We start from the raw sequence: 21,241 nt of genomic DNA, 5'->3' as shown, positions 1-21,241 counted from the left end.
GACGGATGCACCCATTGGGGATGTCATTAAAGGAAGGTAACCCACTATATTCATCGATGATTCAAGGTGTTTTTTTTGAACATCTCTATTTAGACAATATCAAGGTTCCTACACAAAGAAGAGTTCAAACTCTATACAGATACTTTAGTGATTTATCATTGCATAGAGAAAATGTGAAAGCTAAAGGAAAACCAAATCGGGTTAAATGATAAATTTATGCAATTTAGGTGGACTACATAGATTGTTATTCTAGTGAAAGAGGAGATTCCTTAGGTTATAGGCTCATATACTCAAATTATGAAGGGCAACATGGGTTTTGTGGACAAGTCATGGTGGACTTTTGTTTGGCATCGACTGAGGTGAACAATAGGAGACAATTAATTGAGTCTCAATAGTACCATATTACTCAGTGGTGTTATGTAGGGCTTTGAGATTTATGTATCCAAAATCTTGAGTGGGAGATTTATGACTAGGCTGTGAGTATAGATATAACCCCGACTATCTTATGCTTACTGAATCAGATAAGTGTAACGCCTTGGGTATTTGGTCCTTGAAAAATTTCTAAAATATTATCCTTACTATCTTGACTAGGACTCACACTACAAGTTGTAGGGTGTCTTCAAGGTTTATATGACCCTAGTCATAAGGTGTCTAGTGAATGGTGCTTGAGTTGCTATTCTGAGTACGACTTAAGGATATGAGTTATAGGGATTCTTAAAGGGTCCTAGGGACCTAATCATAACTAAATCAGTAGTTTAGAGGCTAAGTTCTGCTCTGAGTATGAGTTGATCTATACGCATCATAAGGACTTGGTATGAATCATTAGGTGCAAATTTTAGGATATCCAATGTTTATCCAGTTGGGTTCTATTTTGACTATGATTGGATCTGACAAGTGATCGTTTCATATTACGAGTGGTACCAGATAAGTCATAGGGTCAATAGTGTATGCGTGTTGTTGAACTGTCTTGGATATGACTTAGGGTGATAAGTTGTGATGAGACTATACAAGTCGTATAATGACCCGTAGTTATTGAAGACTAAAATTCAACTTTTAATTTGAGGTCACTTTGGACAATTCCCTCCTTTCCCCATTAAAGCCCACGTCCTTAAAACACTTAAGGATTTTATATTTCAACCATAATATACTCAAACACTTCCAAAGCTCTCTTAAATTATCTCAAATAATCATACTTAGGGTATCCAAGAAGTAAGTCATCCAAGGGCTCAAGGGTTGAATTCTGTTTGTTAAACTTGGTATTTCAGGAAAGTTACTCTTGCCTCATTTTTAATTTGTTAAAATCATATGTTTTAAAGTATTGTTAATGATATTTTGATGTTGTTTTTTAAAGAAGGGTCGAGGTTTTTGATTGGTTATGAATTGGACAATGTTTATCATGGTTTTCATGTGATAATTCATGATTTAATTAAGGTTTTGAACTTGTGGGTGCATGGGTATAGTGAATGAACTAGAGAATTGTGATTTTCCCCAAGCTTGTGACTTTTGAAGTGGTTATGCCCCCAACCCCATATTGTGAAATTGGTTTTTAATCATGAGAAATTGGGTTACCCTTATTATTATCATATGATTGGGAGGTTTGAGTCCCCCATATTATATTACATGATTTGGTGCTCGTGTCACCCTGATATGCTGAGAGGTTTTAGTCCTTTCTAGTACATGTGTACACCCTATGGTTTGTGCATTCTATTGTAATAGGGCCCTACTAGCTAGGGGAGAGCTGGGACCATATAGCCCGTAGGAGCCTTCTTTTGTTATAACAGTTAAGCTGCACAATGCAGGCTAAAGTTTTAAAGTGATTGTTAAGCCTTGTTTCCCTTCCCGACATGTGATATATATATATATATATATATATATACATTTGGTTATATGAATTGATTTTCAATCAATTTGCACTTTTTATCACTACATTATGTGATCCTTATCACTGAGTTTCATGCTAGTGTTTACCCCACTAACTATCTTTGAATGCTTAATCCCCATGCAACGTATGGCCCGAAGGCAAGTGTATTTTTTTATGCATAGTTAGGTGGACTGGCTCGGTTCGTCGATTCATTAAGGTGAATTATTGAGCTTTCATAGTTTGAAAGATTAAAAAATTTCAAAAATTCTTATCATAGATTAGAGCTGAGAGTTCCACTATCATTAACATTATCATTTTTATCTTTGTTATCATCTATCAGAATCAGGGACATGTCCCGACCAAGTTACTTTGTTGGATTACTAAGGATATTGGGTAATATTGGTCAGTTGTTTGGCCAGTCGTCGGTCTTCGAGTAAAGGCATGTCTTAAATTTCCTTAAAAATGATATATGCTATATTCTTTTATGCTTGGAATTCATCTGACATTGGGAGATGTTGTGTTTAGTTTGGATAGATGCAGGGGGGATCTCCGATCCACGTAGGATTTGAGATAGCCATCATGGCCAGGACCTGGTTTGGGTTGTGGTAGAGATGGTATCAGAGCCAAGGTTTGGTGTCATTGGGTGTCCAACAAAGTTGTGTCAAGTAGAGTCTCATTTATGGGTGTGTAATACTCCACACTTATAACTGAGAGGGTATGAGGAATTTTTGAATGTTTTCCTTTCTAGTTGTTCTATTTAAAGCTATAGAGTCTAATGCCTTGAAGCTCCTCTAATTTCTGCGTGTTCTCTTTTCAGATCATGCCTCCCAAAAGATCTGATAATCATGGGAACTCTTCTGCTATAACACCCTGCAAAAATCTTCCATGCGTTAGCTCGTGGTAATATGTTCTTAGAGTTAAATGATTAGAATAGTGTCAAAGAGAATTTGTTTCATTTTTTGCTTCCAAAATGAGTAAAGTTTAAACCATTTATAATTTCCCTAATTTCAACTTTTAATCATGTTGGAAATTGAATGAGCTTTCCGTCGATATAAGATTCGCCCAAATCCGATACCCGGGCAAAAAGTTATGGCTAGTTTAAGTCCTAATCATAAAACACCATCATTTTGGTACTTGGTGCGTCGCAGAGTGGGTCTATTTAGCAATTGTCAAATTCTAGTAGCCTAGCGCGATTGTGGCACGTCTCGCTGAAGATCCAGGTTCCAACCAGTGGGACAACATGATAGCTCCGCATTGTGATGACCCTAAGAATCCCATTCGTCAATTTCCAGTGAGCCATCGCGATTGTGACGCATCGCGGTGGTACATAAAATTGGGCTCCCAGTTATATTTTATTCCGTCTCATTAAGGGCATATTAGGTATTTTTCCACCCTCCTTATCATCTTAAACACAGGATTATACTCCCAAGTACCCACATTATTCATATTTTCTTCAAAAATTCAGAAGAATACTCTCTAGGGTTTCAAACAAGAATCCCAAATAACTCAAGATTCAACCATGGATTTTAGAAGATAATTAAAGAGTTGGAATCCCCATGCCATAAGCTTCAAAAATCATCTATTATTTTTCGAGATTGAGGTACGTGGGGTTTTCCTACTATCTCATGGGCATAAAAATCATATTTTTAAGAAAAGGGTTTCGGATTTATGAATATATTCATGGTTTAAAAGCGTTGATGATACTGTTTTGGTCTTTAGTTCTTCCCCCAAATTGATTTGAAATTTTATATATATGTAAGCATGTGTTTTAAGGTTGATGATTGAATTTACAACATAATTCATGAAAAAATCCCTCTTTTGTGATGATTTTCATTTACTTATGATATACTATGAAATCGTTTGAACGCATCTTGAAAAACATGTTATGAAATGTCTTGAATAATGTTATATTTTGATTATGATTTTGATTCCAAAAGAGAGAGTGTTGTTTATGTTGATGAATGTTGAATATAATCATATAATGAAAAGAGTTGCATGGTTTGTTAAAGATTACATGACCACCACTTGTTTATTGAAAGGATGAGAACTTTTACCTAGCTTTGACTTATGTTTCGGAACTTGAAATCTCTTATGTGAATTGCATGTTTGGGTGGTCTGAACTATGTGTTAATGAAAATATCATGCTTATTGCATTATGGCTCAGAAAATATAACTTGCAAAGTCTTGGTATGATGATACCAAAATAGACAATGCCATAACAGTACCAGACAAACATAGAAACAAGATTTTCATGACTTAAGATTTCAGAATGATACATGTTTAGAAATGGATAAAATTAGGCATAAAGAGATGTTAGGTGGTACCCCAAAGAAGGCACGAGTTTATACAACTCATTTCCCAAAACCGTGATTTGCCGATCTGGGTATATTATATTACGCTGGCTTAGTACCCTGTGGCGTATTAGACTCAAACACTCCAACCCTTGCGGCACACTTAGGTTGGGGGCTTCCCTGTCGAGTAAATGGTGGACTCGTTATAGCCCGTGGGGTTTTAGACTTTTAGGGGTGTACCACCTAACTCAGAAGAAATACGAAGATCAGAAATTACACTGACAAATTTTTTTTTATGATAATCAAAATGCCCATGTATTTTGGAATTTATATCGTATGTGATGTTTTATGACTAGCTCTCAACTATTTTATTTATATTAAAATCTTTATTTTGGATTGCTATGAGTACCAGTACATCTGTATTGACCCCCTTCCCCTTACCTTCCATGTTCTGAGGAACAGTCTAAGGGTCTTGATAAGCAGTAGATTTCTTCAGACAGAAGTGCAGGGTCTAGTCGGTGAGCCTTCCATATTTCAGAAGGCCTAGTTATTTTCATACATTTATTATCAGTTATAGTTTTGGTTTATTGGGGGCCTTGTCCCAGCTTTTCAGACAGTTATCTTTAAATCATGTAGTAGAGATTTTGCAGACTGTTCCAGATGTTATTAGTGATTTTTAGATTTCATTCCTTATTGTTAACTTAATACAGAGTATGACCATATTTTCGTATCATATTATATTTCCGCATCTTTTTTTATTATGTGAATGTTATGCATGATTACCAAATAGAGTAGGATGCTCGGGCCTTCTTGGTTCGGGATGTCTTTCACGGCCATGCCCTAGTTCAGGTCGTGGAAACTTGGTATCAAAGCACGGTTCATGGTCCTAGGGTGTCTGCAAAATTGCACCGAGTAGAGTCTTTTTTATGGGTGTGTATCGTGCTATACTTATAAGTAGGAGAATACTGGGCATTTAGGAAAGTGTTTCCCTCATTGTGATTTAGTTCGTGCGTTAGAGTCTGAATTAGAATTATCCCCTAATTAGTGATCTATTATATTTCAGAAAACAATCATGCTTCCTCGTTGCTCCATCATTCAGAATACTCAGGATGATAAAGTTCGCCGCACCCATGGGCTGCGGACCTATAATAGAGCGCACTCCCCAGAACCTATTCCTACTCTGGGAGTACCTCCAGTCCCAACCAGTCCTCCTCGAGCTCCAAAAACTAATGTTAATCGTCTCCAGTCTTCTTAGAGGAACATATCAAATATAGAATTTAAACAGTCCATTCACATGCTTGCTCAGTTGGTATCCACACAAACTCAATGGTTAGAAGATATTGGGTCTGCATCGGTCATATCTGAGGCTACTAGGGTGGGTCAGTTCATGAGACTGAACCCGCCCAAGTTTTCGGGCACCAAAGTAGAGGAGGATCCATAGGAGTTTGTGGATGAGATGGAGAAAATCTTCAAGGTGATACGTGTAGATGAGGTAGAAGGGGTGGAATTAGCTTACCAGCTTAAAGAAGTTGTGAACCAATGGTATAATGAGTGGGAGGATTCTAAAGGTGAGATTGCTGAGCCCACGGTATGGGGCGAGTTTGTGGAAGCCATCCTTGATCGGTTCTTTCCCCTTGAGTTGAGAGAGGCCAAAGCCGAGGAGTTTATGAACCTTAAAAAAGGAAAAATTAGTGTCAAGGAGTACACTTTAAAGTTCAACCAACTGGATCGTTATGCTCCGGAGATGGCTGGTAATATGAGAGCCCGAATGAGAAAATTTGCATCCGGCCTGTCGAATAACTTAGTGCTTGAATGTAAGGGGGCTATAGTGAACAGTGACATGGACTTATCTAGGCTGTCAGTGCATATACAGCAGGTAGAGGAGTAGAAGAAGAGAATCATTAAGTCTAGGAAGAAGGACACACAGGCAAAGAGATCCAAAATAATGGATCAGAACCACAGTCCACCACAGAGCAGTAATTAGGGGAATTGATGGCAAAAGTAGAAGTTTTGGAGTATTATGTAGTCTGCAGCTAGCGCCCCAGTTCCCAGATCCCCTGGTGATATACGATCTCAGAGTTTTCAGACTAGTTATAGACCCAGAGCTCAGGATACTCAGCCATAGGGCAGTGTGGCTCAGCAGTATCATCCTTTTCAGCGGTGTCAGACTTACGGAAAGCAACACCCAGGTAGGTGTCAATTGGGCACGCTGGTGTGTTATTCATGTGGTTAGTTGGGTCACTTTCAGAGAGATTGTACCTCCGCTAGGAGGAATATTGATGGAGCTAAGTCACAGGTAAATTCTTCCGTACCACCGCTTCCCCAAAAGGGTACCACCTTAGCTGCCGAGAGTGGTAACAAATTATATTTGTACCAAATTATATTTGTGGCATTTGATTATGTTTCTAAATAGGTTGATATCATGGCACTTCCAAACAATGAGACATAAAAGGTCTTTTTTCCTTAAAGAAACACATTTTTACAAGATTTAGAACGCTGCCTGCCATTATTAGTGGGGGCTGACACTTTTGCAATTGGATTTTTGGGGCATTTCTTGACTAATATTGGGTGAATTATTAGATTTCTACTCTGTATCACCCCCAAACAAGTGGTCAAATCAAAGTGTCCAATTGGTAAATCAAATCTATACTTGAGAAAACCATAAATATGGGCCAAACTAATCGAGCAAGGAAGATTAATGAGGCACTTTGGGAATATAGGAAAACCTACAAAACACCAATCGGTATGTCCCCCCAACTAATTGTTATTTTGGAAGGCATGTCACTTGCCCATCGATCTTGAGCATAAATCTTTATGGGCATTAAAGATATTAAATATGAATTACGAAGATGCTTTTGAGTCAAGGGTCACTAAACTTCATGAGTTAGAGGATTTCTGACTCAAGGCCTATTAAAGTTTCACTTTATATAAGGAGAAAATAAATAAATAGCATAATTCTAAGATCCTGAGGCGAGAATTTCATGCAGACAATAATGTACTCTTCTACAACTCTTATTTGAAGATTTTGGTGGGGAAGCTTTATTCTAAGTGGTTGGGAACCTTTGTGAATATTAGTGTTTACCTTAGGGGGGCTATCAAATTAGAGTACGCCAAGAAAAATAGGTTTGTAATAAATGGGTAATGGTTAAAACACTACAATATAGGAGGTCCCGGGGCACACATGTGGAGTTGTCGCATATCAAAGATCCTTATTACTGATAAAGAATTATCATGCTACAACGTTAAATCAGGAGCTTGGTGGGAGGTAACCCATCGTTTACATACTTATTACATTTTGATGTTTTGTAAGTGTTTCGATAACAGTTAGAAGTCCAAGAAACAGGAGAAAAATAAAGTTAGAAAGTTGCCAATAGTGAAGAAAAATAGAGCAAAGCAGGGGAAAATTGGTCTTAATTAGCACGATTGTGTCATGTGGATCGCGATCACAGTTTTGCAATCTCGGTAATGCAAAAAATTGTGACATGTTGCAACTTAAGAGAGCTCTTTCTAACCCTTTTAATTTTATTTGGGTAATGTAGTAAGGGGACTTCAACCCTTTATGCTGTGGGTTTGTTCCCATGTGTGTTCAGGTCTCATAATCTAAAGTCCCATTCTAAGCATAGAGATTTTTTTTCTTCTTTTGATTGGTTTTGATCAAGCCTTTCCCTATTATAGATTTAGTAACAACATTGATAGGGGATAATCAGTGTGTCTAGGGTTGGATCCATATATGTAGGGGGAGTCTAAGTACATATGGCATTGGAGTTTTGGGGTCACCTTTATACCTATGTCAAAGTTTGAGTGGCCATATGGTTTTCCCTCATGAGAGCCGAGACGGCGACTTGGTTTTGTTACACCAATAACAAATTTTACATGGTGCGAATTTGGAGAAAGCACCCCCCCTTCGTCCAAAATTTTTGAAAATTAAGGGCATGGATGTGAACGATTTCGTAACAGTGCTTTACCTCTTCTTGTGACTCTAAAGTCCTTAGTTGGTAGTATATGTTAAATACCTTTTTTTTCCTCTAGTAATAAATGCAATTTATCCTCCTTGAAAAGTTTTTATGTCATATGCAGTGAGTGTAGTTTTTTAACTCTTATGCTTACTTTTATCATCTTGAACTTTCCCCTCTAGTTTCTCAAGGCTAGTTGTGATTATTCTTAGTTGGTGAAATGATCTTTGGCCTTATTTGTGAAGAAAGGAACCCATTTTAACCTAAAGAGTCTACCCATACATAGAACAGTATCCCTAGTCACCCATTTTAATCCTTTAAATATTTCTTTTATAACCATATTACAAGCCTTGAACTATGTTTATTTTACCTTTTATTGAACCCTAACCTCCTTGAACATAAAAATTCAACTTGAGGCCAAAAGCCTAAGATGGGGGTGGCAAGTCTTGGAAGAGGTCACCTTAGGCCATGGTATTGTAAGTGGATGCCTAAAAGATAAGAAAAGAGAGAAAGTGACAAAGTTAAAAATAAAGGGATCATCAAAAGAAGGAAAAGAACAAATTGCACAAAAGAAATAAATGAGAGGTAAATGCTTTCAAAGATATGGGTGACTCAAGGAATTGAAAGTAGGCATATGTGTGAAGTTGAAAATGAATGAAGTGGTCTATGGTCCAAAGTTTAATTGAATAGTGTGATGTAGATGTTCAATGAGGGTGTAGTAACTTTGTTCCCAATTAATATCAAACCCTTTCATGATCCTACATTAGAATCTTGAAAAAAAGTCCTTCGAGATCTCCAATCAAGTGTATACAAAGTATGGGGATTGAAAATAAGGAAAAGCATATGGTATGATACTTGTTTGCATTGAGAGATTCCTTGTGAGAGTGAGAGCTTTCATTTTATTCCCTTGTTAAATGATAGATTGTGTGTCGGATTTCCTTTCATGAGGAGGAATGTAGTCTAATTGAGGCGGGTGAAATCATCATCTTTTGAAAATATGGCAAAAGAGTATAGTTGAGCCACTATTGACGGAGATTCACATCAAGAGAGTTAGTTATTGTTACTTAGTTTTTCTTTAAAGTGTTTTGCATCCTTGAAAGTCTTCTTTATGTTGAGGAGAGTTGTGAGAATAGCTTTTCCTATGTTTGAGAGCTACTTGTTGGTGCTAATCAAGAATGAAATCATAGCGATAATTTGGTTATATAAATGGATTATATTTGCATAGTTTCATTTAGTTAGAATTAGTATTGCTAGAGGACAAGGAAAGAATTAAGTTGGGGGTGTTGATGAGTGGTAAATTTACCACTCGTTGACATCCAAATTTGTGCACACTACTACAGTTAACTTATGTAAAGCAGATGAATTTGCCATTTGAATTCACTAATTCACATGGTTTGTTGGTTTTATAGATAATTGGAAGAAATGAAGTGAAGTAAGCTGAAAAAATAAGGGAAAAGTTAGTGCAAAAGATGGAAAATTCAGAGCAGGGATCGACCCTCAGTTACTACTCTCACGGTCTGAGGGTCGCGATCGCAACCAGTCAAGACCCAGTCAAAGCTTGCTGATTGTGATAGGATTACTAAAATTATAGGATTCACGATCATGATCAACTAATGGAGATCGTGAAGGCGTGGAAATCTTGTAGGGGCAGATTGGAAAATTCACACAGCTGGTTGTAATTCTCCAAAGGGCAAAACCCATAAACACTAAGGTAATTTCTAACCAACTTTGAAGTTTTTTGTAGCGAGAAATTTTTCAATGAGTGAAAAGAAACAATTGTTATTAAATTTCCATGACATATTTTTAGTTGTAATTTTATATTGGAGAGTTGGGATTACTCATTCTTTATTTTCAATAGATCAAATCAATGTTAATTTGGGTAATTCTCCCTTCTCTAATGTAATACCCTAAAAGAGTCTAGGCACGTTTCCATCCCTTAGATATATGATTAATGGGGTCTAAGTCATTAGTTTTCACTAAGTACAAAAAGACTTAACCATTTTTATTAGACCCCAAAAATTCAAGGATTTTATTTTGGTCTTCCTGAGTCCAAAACATCAATTTATGAGTTGAAAGATGTTTAGGGATGTTAAAAGGTCCACCGGGGAGGGCATTGGAATTTTTGGAAGAGGTTCGGGGTGATTTGGACATTAGAGATAGTAAGCCTATGTGAAATTGGCATGTCACGGAGGTTACCTTCCCCGATAACCTTTGTGACATAGAGGCTAGACCTCCGCGATAAGCTCTATGACAAAGAGGTTACGGAGGTTGTATTTTCTTGCTTTCTTAATTAAAAATCCAAAGGGCATTTTTGTCTTTCCCCTTAACCCCAAACACCCAAAATATGAATCTAAACCCTAAGAGGGGTATGAATTGCCATTTCCCATCAGTTTTCAAATGTAAAAACCCTTCCCCCTTTTCAATCACAAAAATTCAAGTTTCTAGAATTCAAGCATTCAAGGTAAAAATTCCAAGGTTTCTCTTCAAAGATTCAATTATGGTATATGGGATATTCATGAGTAGGTTCCTTCCACACATTGAGTCCCACCTTTTTTTTTAAGTATTAAACTTTTATCCTTTTTTATGAAAATATCCATGTTAACTAAGAATTAATCCATGCTTGCTTAGTAGTTTTGAATTCAAGGCATGCCAAGATATTTCCCCCATGTGAATTATGTTGTTATATGTTTTGAACTTTAATAAACCACTTCATGTTAAGTTAATCTGTTATGAAATATACCATGTGTTTGTGTTATTCTCATAAGTTTATCATATTCACGTACACATAATCATGAATTCCACTAGTTTAGTAAAATATACTATGTTTTGGGGTTTACGAAAATTCTCTTACCATATTTTAAATAATAAATTTTTATTTAAAGTATTATTTAGTGTTGAAGGGTTATGAACACCCGATACCTATATGTTTACGTATGTTTCAGAATTACAAGTACCAAATCAATCAGATCATGATTTTACTATCATTCTCAGTTTTTTACGATCATGTTTAGCCTTATTATTTGTGATGTCCAGTTGACTTTAAATCATTACTAGTGCTAGTTAAGATGGGAGTAGGATTTAGCACTGAGTGAACCTAGGGCTGAAGGCTCTCCCGCTAGTAGAGGACTGAGACCTTTATTAGCATTCCCTAGGTTCCAAAACTCCGTAGACATCATTGGTTATTAGGTGTCACCCACCATTAGAGTACTAACACTCTATTAGGGGTCACTTTCCAGTAGAGAACTAACACCCTAGTCCTTCTGGAAACAAGTTTAGTTTACCCTCACAACTAGTGTTATTACATATTACATGGTACTGATACCCTTCCAACTAAGGTTATAGGTTGGACCTCGATTATCTTAGATTGGGGCATGTCACTTACGTAATACCTCCCACAGTTTAGTTCAGTACTCAAGTTAAATCAATATAGATTTGTATGAAAATTATTCAATTATTGGCTATTCAGTCAGTCAGTTTTACAGATTATCTCAGAATATGTCTTACTTGGTCTTGCATTTTTTTCATGTTCATGCATCCATGTTAAATATCATTATGTACTTTTAGTTATTCCCTATCTCACGTACCATTACATTAAAAGTACTAGCTGCATACTTTATTTTGTGTTTATTAATTTCATAATCTAGGTTAGGACGCTCAGTTTCCTAATCACCCTCAGTCAACTCAGCGCCTCTTAGCTACCGTAGGGGAAAGTCTCCATCCATCAAGGAAAAGTTATATTCAGTTACTCTAAGTATTTCTCTCATTATTTTCATTTAGAGTTAGTTGGGGTATTGTCCATCAGTTCCACATGTATTAGAGGCTTTCAAACTAGATGTTTAGATATTCAAATATTCAGATGAGATTAATTTATTCAAACTTATTGTTGGTTTATTCCTTAATTCAAAGAATTTGGTATTTTCTTCTATTATATTTCTTAGCAGAATATTAATAAATTAACTTACACACACGAAGTTTCATTATTATATTTTTAGTGCTCATAGTAGGTACCAGATCATGGGTTAGCTTGGGGTCACAACTAATGTTAAACACCATGTTATGACTTAGGGGTAGCCTCAGTTTGTGACAAAATTTGGTATCAGAGCCTAAAGTTTTAAAGAGTCCTATGGGGTATGAAAGCCGAGTTGAGTAGGGTCTTGTCCATGGGTGTGAAGTGCACCTCATTTATAGGCAAGAGGCTATGAGATGTTTGAGAAAAGTTTCCTTTATTTCAATATGCATGTCCTATGAAAGGGCATGATCTCTATTAAATTCTCTTTTTCTTACTCATTCTTCATCCATTGATTGAAAATTCCTCAGTGAAGAAACAACAAAAAAAGAAATAGGGATCATCCCACACCACCACCTATTCAGGAATATCCCCTAAATAATTATGTTTTCTACACTGAATTTAGGGCCACTTTCACCATACTATCCCATTTTGTGGCTTCTAAGAATAATTGGTAGGCTATTTTCCCAGCTTATCCAGTGATGGATACAACAAAAACTAGGATCTAACACTTAACTCGGATGAATCCTCCGCTAGATTTTTATCCAAGTCTGAGGAGGATCCACAAGTTTTTTTGGATATAGTAAAGAAGGTGAAAGACATCATGGGTGTTACAGTTAATGACATTGCTGATTTAGCTAACAATCAGTTGCAAGGAGTATCTCATACATAGTTTAAGTAGTTGAAGAAGTATAAAGGTGTTGAGGTAGGGCTTGTAGAGTGGGAAGCATTTGCCACAACCTGTTTAGATAGGTTCTTCCCACTTGAGTTAAGGTAGGCTAAGTTGCAGGAGTTCATAAATTGAAAACAAGGAAACACGAGTATGAAGGAGTACTCACTCAAGTTTACTTAGATGGCGATGTATGATCCGACTACGGTGGCTAATTCTAGATCATGGGTAAGTAAGTTTGTGTCTTGGACGTCTAATAGTTTTGTCAAGAAGTGTAGAACAACAATGTTGATTAAGGAAATAGAAATTTCTAGGCTGATGGTTCATGCTTAACAAATGGTGGAGGAGAATCTCAAAGATGAAGAAAGAGAGAATAAGAGGGACAGAATGGGTAGCTTCAACTTTTCTCAGTGAAGGTCTAATGGTAGAAAACGTTCTCAGTTCTACCAAATGATTTTTGCCCGAACCCCATCTTCAACTTGTATACTAGTGCCTAAGTTCAGGTAGGACAATAGGGATAAAGTGTCAGGCTCTAAAACCTAAGGTTGCACGAACAGTGGTCATACCAATAGCTTTACAGGAAATATGGTAAGAATCATTAGGGGGAGTATAGGGTATTCAGTGATGGGTGTTATGGATGTGGCAAGCTAGGCCACAGGATTAGGGATTGCCCAGTGGTTGACTAGAAGGGAAAAGATATTCATCAATTGGGCCAGTCAAAGTTTTCAACAGCTCTAGTAGGTTTCCCGACTTAGTAGGGCGGCACCTCCTGTGCCACCAGTGGGCATCGCCAGAACTTACATAATGCTCTCCCTTTTCAATAGGATAAGGAAAATTCTCGTGATGTGGTTATGGGTATGTTACAATTGTTTCATCCTTATGCTTAGGCATTGTTAGACCCATGTGCTGCACTATCCTTTGTGACTCCTTATGTAGCCATTGACTTTTTCATCACTCCCAAAATCTTGGAAGAACCCTTTTCAGTGTCTACCCAGTAGGTAGTTCTATTTTAACCAGATGGGTACACAGAAATTTCCCAGTCATAGTGTCCTTAAAAGTTACTTTAGTTAATCTTGTGGAGTTAGAGATTTCTGATTTTGATGTAATTCTCGACATGGATTAGCTGAACTGGTGCTATGCCTTAGTTTATTATAGAAATAGAATTTTTCAGTTTGATTTTGCTAATGAGTTGATTATTGAGTAAACTGTAGTACTTCAGTGCCTAAGGGTCAATTTATTTTCTATTTTAAGGAAAGAAAGATGATATCCTAGGGATTTATTTACCATCTAATCTGAGTCAAGGACTCAAATTCTAAAACTCAGTCTTGAGCTAGTTCTAGTAGTAAATGAGTTTCCATAAGCTTCCCATAAGGTCTTCTTTGAGTCCATCCTGAACGAGAAATTTACTTCAAAATAGATCTCCATCCAAATACCCATCCTATCTCAATTTCACCTAACAGAATGTCTCATGCCGAGTTTAAGGAATAGAAGGAACAATTTAATGATCTGTTAGATAAGGATTTTACTAGTCCTAGTGTTTCTCCATGGGGTACTCTAGTCTTCTTCGTGCATATGAAAGAAGGTTCCTCAGAATGTGCATCAACTTCCATCAGTTAAATAAAGTCACAATCAAGAATAAATATCCTCTTCCCAGGATAACTGATATTACTGATATTTGATATTCAAATTCACCAACTCTGGAACACTGAACAACTGAATCTGAGATCAACCCTCATCTAGCAGGAAGTCTCTAGAACACTGAATAACTGAATCTGAGATCAACCCTCATCTAGCCGGAAGTTTGTAGAACACTAAAAAACTAAATCTGAGATCAACCCTCATCTAGCAGGAAGTCTCTATACTCAACGATAATGGTAATGGGTAAATAAGTTTGATAGCAACCCTCATCTCGCAGGAAGTATCTCTACTCAATGATAATGATAGCAATACTGGGAGGCCTGTATCTGACAGCCTCAACTTCTGTACATTAACTGAGTTCTTTTCTGAGACTGTTACTGAAACTGTGGGAGTGATCATTTAACCGACATACCCCACTTACCATAAGTGGGATCCAACCTGTACTTCAGCTGGAGGGGTGTCAATACCGTGCCACCAGTAAACACAACTGCATAGGACCGTCTACTATTAGGACCTCAAATGAGAACGGTGGGACCCTCTACTCGCAGGACAACCACCTCATCTAACCCTCTACTCGAAGGATAGATATCTCAACCTATGCTGGTGATGTAGTTCTGGAGCATAAGGATTGCCACCGGGAATCAAACCCTTTACTTGAAGGAATGTTCCCATCCTTAGCTCGCTCAGTACTGAATCCTACTCCCAACTGAAAGATATTTAACCGGTTCTTAACTGTACTTAACTAAACAGAATCTGTTCTCACATTATGATACTTTATCAATATGACAGAGTTCGCTTGATTTCATTCTCTGACGGAGAATTTCTAATTGCCACTTACTTTTAAGATCAGCTTACTATCTCACAAAATATACAGAGGTCTGTAACGAAGTGAATTAATATGTAAGATTTCAGAGCTTCATGGACCGATTATTAGATAAAGAATGATTTCTGAGATTACGGAGTTTTCCCCTAGTTTTGAAACTAATCGGGAGTTCATTGTTCATCGTTCGATTAAGATTACCATGAAACTGACTTAGCTCTAGACCAACAGACTATTTCGGGCATACGTACCCCCAGCATACAATATCATAAAGTAACACAAAATAGATAACTCATACACAACATACCCTGAGGCCATCATATGCAACACATATTTAAGGACTTCACACTTAGCAAATCAAATGGCCTCATTTCTCCATATAAGCATCCAATTGAACATGTAGGGAGCATGCTTTGGGTCCACAACAAATACTACACACAAACATCATAGTTACCTCAACAATTCATCATGGTATTCCATAATACACCCACAACGCACGACAAATTTAAGGAAATCAACTATCCATAGGAACAAAGCATGAATTTATCTTTTAAGACCTAATCAACCACAATGCATAGTTTCCTATTCTCTTAAATATTTTGTCAAACATATGGTAGACATAAGTTAAGAATATGGATATGGCATGAATTAATAATTTTGATAACAAATATGTCAAATACTTAAATTCTTCTTCACATAGGCATTTTAGCAATCATCTAACATCAACCATTTAGGGGATAGGTTTAATGCTCAATTTCATGCACCACAACATCATCATCCTTCAACTTCAACATCCATATTTCTCAATTCACAATTCAACTCACATTTAGAAAATATTTGACATATCAATCAATCGTAGGGATATATAATTCCCAATAACAATTATCAAGTCATAACAAGGAAATAATGGAATAATAGTATAAATCAAGGCTTAACAATTTCAATCATCATATATTCATGATCAATTAATTTTGGACCTATTATGTTATAAAAAAAAATGTCTAGTCTCTTAGGTATTTTCACAAACACCTTACATGTACTTCTTAGGCATAGGTGGATTCATCATGATTACAACTATTCAATCACCCATTTTATATATTTATACATCACACACCACCATAGTTTCCACAAACATACAAAGATCTCTTCTTGGATATCATCAACTTTAACAACATAATCACCAACCATCACACAAATGCTACACACATATACTTCAATCAACACACATAATCATTCCACAAATATATCTCAACCATCATGTGAATACTACACACATACACAATGAAAATTTAGAAAGTATAATCATATATATACACATACACACACACACACATGTATCTTGAGCCTTTGAAAAATGATTTGTGGCCTCTATAGACGAAAGGAGCCCATAGATAAACACTTGCATAACTTAGATTTTGTGGCCGAAAGAGATTGATGGAAGGAATTCTTGAATCAAAGCCTCCAATTAATTTCCCCCAATTCAAAACCCTAACCCTAACTTGATATATATATATATATATATATATATATACATATAAGAGAAATGAGAGGAAAATAATACAATTTCTCAGCTGAATGGGGTATTTATAGAGGTTTAAAATAGTAGTAAAACACCAAAATGCCCCTAAGAAACAAATAAAATCCGAATCTGTCCTTCAGTGATTTATCCGATAGGCTGAAGTAAATGTGCCATAACTTTTTACTACGATGTCCAAATTGGATGAAACCAATTTTATTGGAAAAAAGATTCTCAGGTCATTCCGTTGATATATAGCAGCTCACACAGTTCATTATGTACAAGGAGTTATGATCATTTGAAGTTGACAAAAAAAAATCACCTGGCTGCTGTATTTTTTTTTCCTGCACATTTTACTGTTCACAGTTCGATCGGAATGGTCGTAGTTTGATCAGTATGGTCGTAACTCATCGCTCGAGTGTCCGTTTTGGGTGATCCACATATTGTTGGAAAACTTATTCGATTCTCTAAGAAATTTTGGGTCAAAATCCAAGAAATGACACACAAAAATATTATAAATCATTCTCGAAGATAGAATCCAATATGTTTACACACAAAATTTCGATTTTTTGGGGTATTACATCATCTCCCCCTTGGAAACATTCTTCCTCGAATGTGAAGTCCAGATCAAGAACACTTATCGACTGGGTTTATTCAAGACAACAACACGTCTCAAAACATTACCACACAACTGAAGCAACCAATGCTTTGCGTACTTTCACTAGTCATGCACATCTATTGCATAAAACATTCAACAACCCATTCATGGGTAAATTTTCACAACACACATGCATCTCAGATGCACAGAATCATAACCCAACCAATCTCTTTAATACATATTCAAACATGCCCACAATTCGAGTTCCTTTCTATTGAACGTGCATATTAAATACGAATATACCTAATATACCAAATTCTCGAAAGCATAACTAGAAATGCAACGAACGATGAGGTTAACATCATAGAAAGAGCATGGACATGTAATTATTATAACATTATGGGGTATCTCCCCCTTGGAACCTAAGGTCCCTCTAGACATATTTCACTGAAATAAGAATGGGTCGGGAACTGTCTCCCTTTACTGCTTTTCCATACCTACTGGTACCACTACCAGATTCTGAGGGCCTGACTTGTCACTTTCTCTATCATCCTCCTCTCAGCTTTAATTCATCGTCAGACACTTTTAAACACTTGGCTAAACCCTAAAATAAACTACAACCAATGTACTCTAGAGTCTGAGGAACAATGGTGCACAAAATGATAACTTAATTCATCCAAAAAGACTACACCTAAAAACATAAATTCAATACCAATGCTACTTTTTGGAATACAACTCTTATCTTTCCTTAGTCTCTACAATCATCATCATATACATACACTCTTTTCAGCACCTACTTGTCTCACTAAACACATTATCTGCTTTGATTTCTTCATAGGCTACTAATACCACACTCACATCTTAATACTTAGTTTGGAGTCCACAAACTTACATAGTTTGGAGTCCACAAACTTACATTCTTCAAAGATTCAAGCTTAGCTTCTAAAACATAGCATGAATATCCACAAATCATTAATAAACATACTATTCTCATTCTAGCCTTCAAATATCACATCTCTTAAACTTATACTTCTCAACACCATGATAATCACAGCTATATCTCTATCAATCAACACATATAATTCCCAACTTCTACACTTAGATTCTTACATATATAATTTCAAGCCTATTCATTCACCATATAAACAGCTAACCCCATAAGGCATACTCTGCTCACTTTAGAGAACACTGTCCCGAAACTATCTGCGGGGACCGTCAAAGAAAGTTCTATTGAAAGACTTTGGCTTCACTATTTCTGTTACCTTAAGAGTAAGGTAAATATGACATAAGTATATCATTACAAGAGTCTACATAACTCTCTTGGAAAATCTTGCGATAGCACGATCTGGATCATGAACGAACGAAAACTCTTCTAAACATACCATAGCCTCCCGTACATGAATGTGGCGCGCAACACACTCTTGTACAAGACTCTACCAGATGCGGCTTTTCAGACTCCCTAGGACACTGTTGAAACTTATGCTCTGATAGCAAGTTTATAACACCCCGATTCTCGAGAACCAGAATGCCACACGGTGCTTATAATCCTGAAGGACCACAAGCTAACCCTTTTTCTGATATCTGTACCTGTTCACTGCATAATATAATAAAATACATACAAAAACTGGCTAACACTTGCCATAAGGTTCAAACATCTAGAAATATACAATACCTTAAACCACATACTAATACATCTTTCTGAAAAGCCTCTACAATGCCTGAACTGTGGAGCTGAAGGGACAATTCCCCCAACTAACTCCGCCTACTAAAATCACATACTATAATAACAACATCCTTGGATGATGAGGACTTACTGCTGCACCCACTGCTGCTATACAAGTGACTTCTAAGATGCTCCAAGTGTCACTCCTCTGAACCTATGGTGCCCCAAAATAAAAGAACACTATAACGTGAATGTGTTAGTACTAAGATGTACTGAGTATGCAAGGATAGGGTAAGGTAAAATATAAGGCTTATGCACAAACATAACAATCTGAATAATATGTATTCGCTGGAATAAACATATATATAAAAACTCTGCAGTTACCAATTTTGAAACATGTCTGATCAGCAATACACACATGGATGCATAAAGTACAACTGAAATCATCATGACATCGAATGTTACATTTTGAACGCTGACACCCAAAAATAATAATACTAATAATAAGATACTAAGTATCTGAAGCTACTAGAGCTGGCATATGTACTTATCCATACTGAGAAATTGGATAACTGATATTATTGATATTTGATAGTCAAATTCACCAACTCTGGAATACTGAACAACTGAATCTGAGATTAACCCTTATATAGAAGGATGTCTCTAGAACACTGAACAACTGAATTTGAGATCAACCCTCATATAGCAGGAAGTCTTTAGAACAATGAACAAGTGAATCTGAGATCAACCCTCATCTAGCAGGAAGTCTCTAGAACACTGAACAACTAAATCTGAGATCAACCCTCATCTCATAGGAAGTATCTCTACTCAATGATAATGATACCAATTCTGGGAGGCCTGTATCTGACAGCCTCAACTTCTGTACATTAACTGAGTTCTTTTCTGAGACTGTTACTAAAATTATGGGAGTGATCATTTAATCGACATGCCCCACTTACCATAAGTAGGATCCACCCTGTACCCCACCTGGAAAGGTGTCAATACCACGCCACTAGTAAAGACAACCGCATAGGACCCTCTGCTATCAAGACCTAAAACGAGAATCATGGGACCCTCTAATCGTAGGACAACCACCTCATCTAACCCTCTACTCGCAGGATAGATGTCTCATCCTACGCTGGAGACATAGTTCTGGATAATAAGGATTGCTACCAGGAATCAAACCCTCTACTCGCAGGAATGTTCACATCCTTAGATTGCTCGCTGCTGAATCCTACTCCCAACTAAAAGACATTTAACCGGTTCTTAACTGTACTCATCTGAACTGAATTTGTTCTCATATTATGATACTTTATCAATATGACAGACTTTCCTTGATTCCGTTCTCTGAAGGAGTATTCCTAATTGCCACTTACTTTTAAGATAAGCTTAATATCTCACAAAATATAAAGAGGTCTATAACAGAGTAAATTGATAAGTAAGATTTAAGAGCTTCATGGCCCGATTATTCGATAAAGAATAATTTTTGAGATTACGGAGTTTTCCCTAAGTTTTGAAACTAACCGGGAATTCATTGTTCATCGCTCGATTGAGATTACCATAAAACTGACTCGGCTTTAGACCAGCAGACTATTTTGGGCAAATGTACCCCCATCACACAATAGCATAAAGCAACACAAGATAGATAACTCATACACAACATGCCCATAGTCTATCATACGCAACACATAATTGAGGACTTCACACTTAGCAAATCAAATAGCCTCATTTCTCCATATAAGCATCCAATCAAATACGTGGGGAACATGCTTTGGATCCATAACAAATACTACACACAAACAACATAGTTACCTCAATAATTTATAATGGCATTCAATCATACACCCACAACACACCAAAAATTCAAGGAAATCAACTATCCATAGGAACAAAGCATGAATTTATCTTTTAAGACCTAATAAACCACAATGCATAGTTTCCTATTCTCTTAAATATTTTTTCAAACATATGGTAGACATAAGTTAAGCATATGGATATGGCATGAAATAATAATTTGGATAACAAACATGTCAAATACTTAAATTCTTCTTCACATAGGCATTTTAGCAATCATCTTACATGCACCATTTCAGGCATAGGTTTAATGCTCAATTTCATGCACCACAACACCATCATCCTTCAACTTCAACATCCACATTTCTCAATTCACAATCCAACTCACATTTAGAAAATATTTGACATATCAATCAATAGTAGGGATATAT

The sequence above is a fragment of the Capsicum annuum genome, chromosome 4 (genome assembly GCF_002878395.1).
Source record: "Capsicum annuum cultivar UCD-10X-F1 chromosome 4, UCD10Xv1.1, whole genome shotgun sequence".
Lineage (NCBI taxonomy): Eukaryota > Viridiplantae > Streptophyta > Magnoliopsida > Solanales > Solanaceae > Capsicum > Capsicum annuum.
This window is presented reverse-complemented; position numbering follows the sequence as displayed.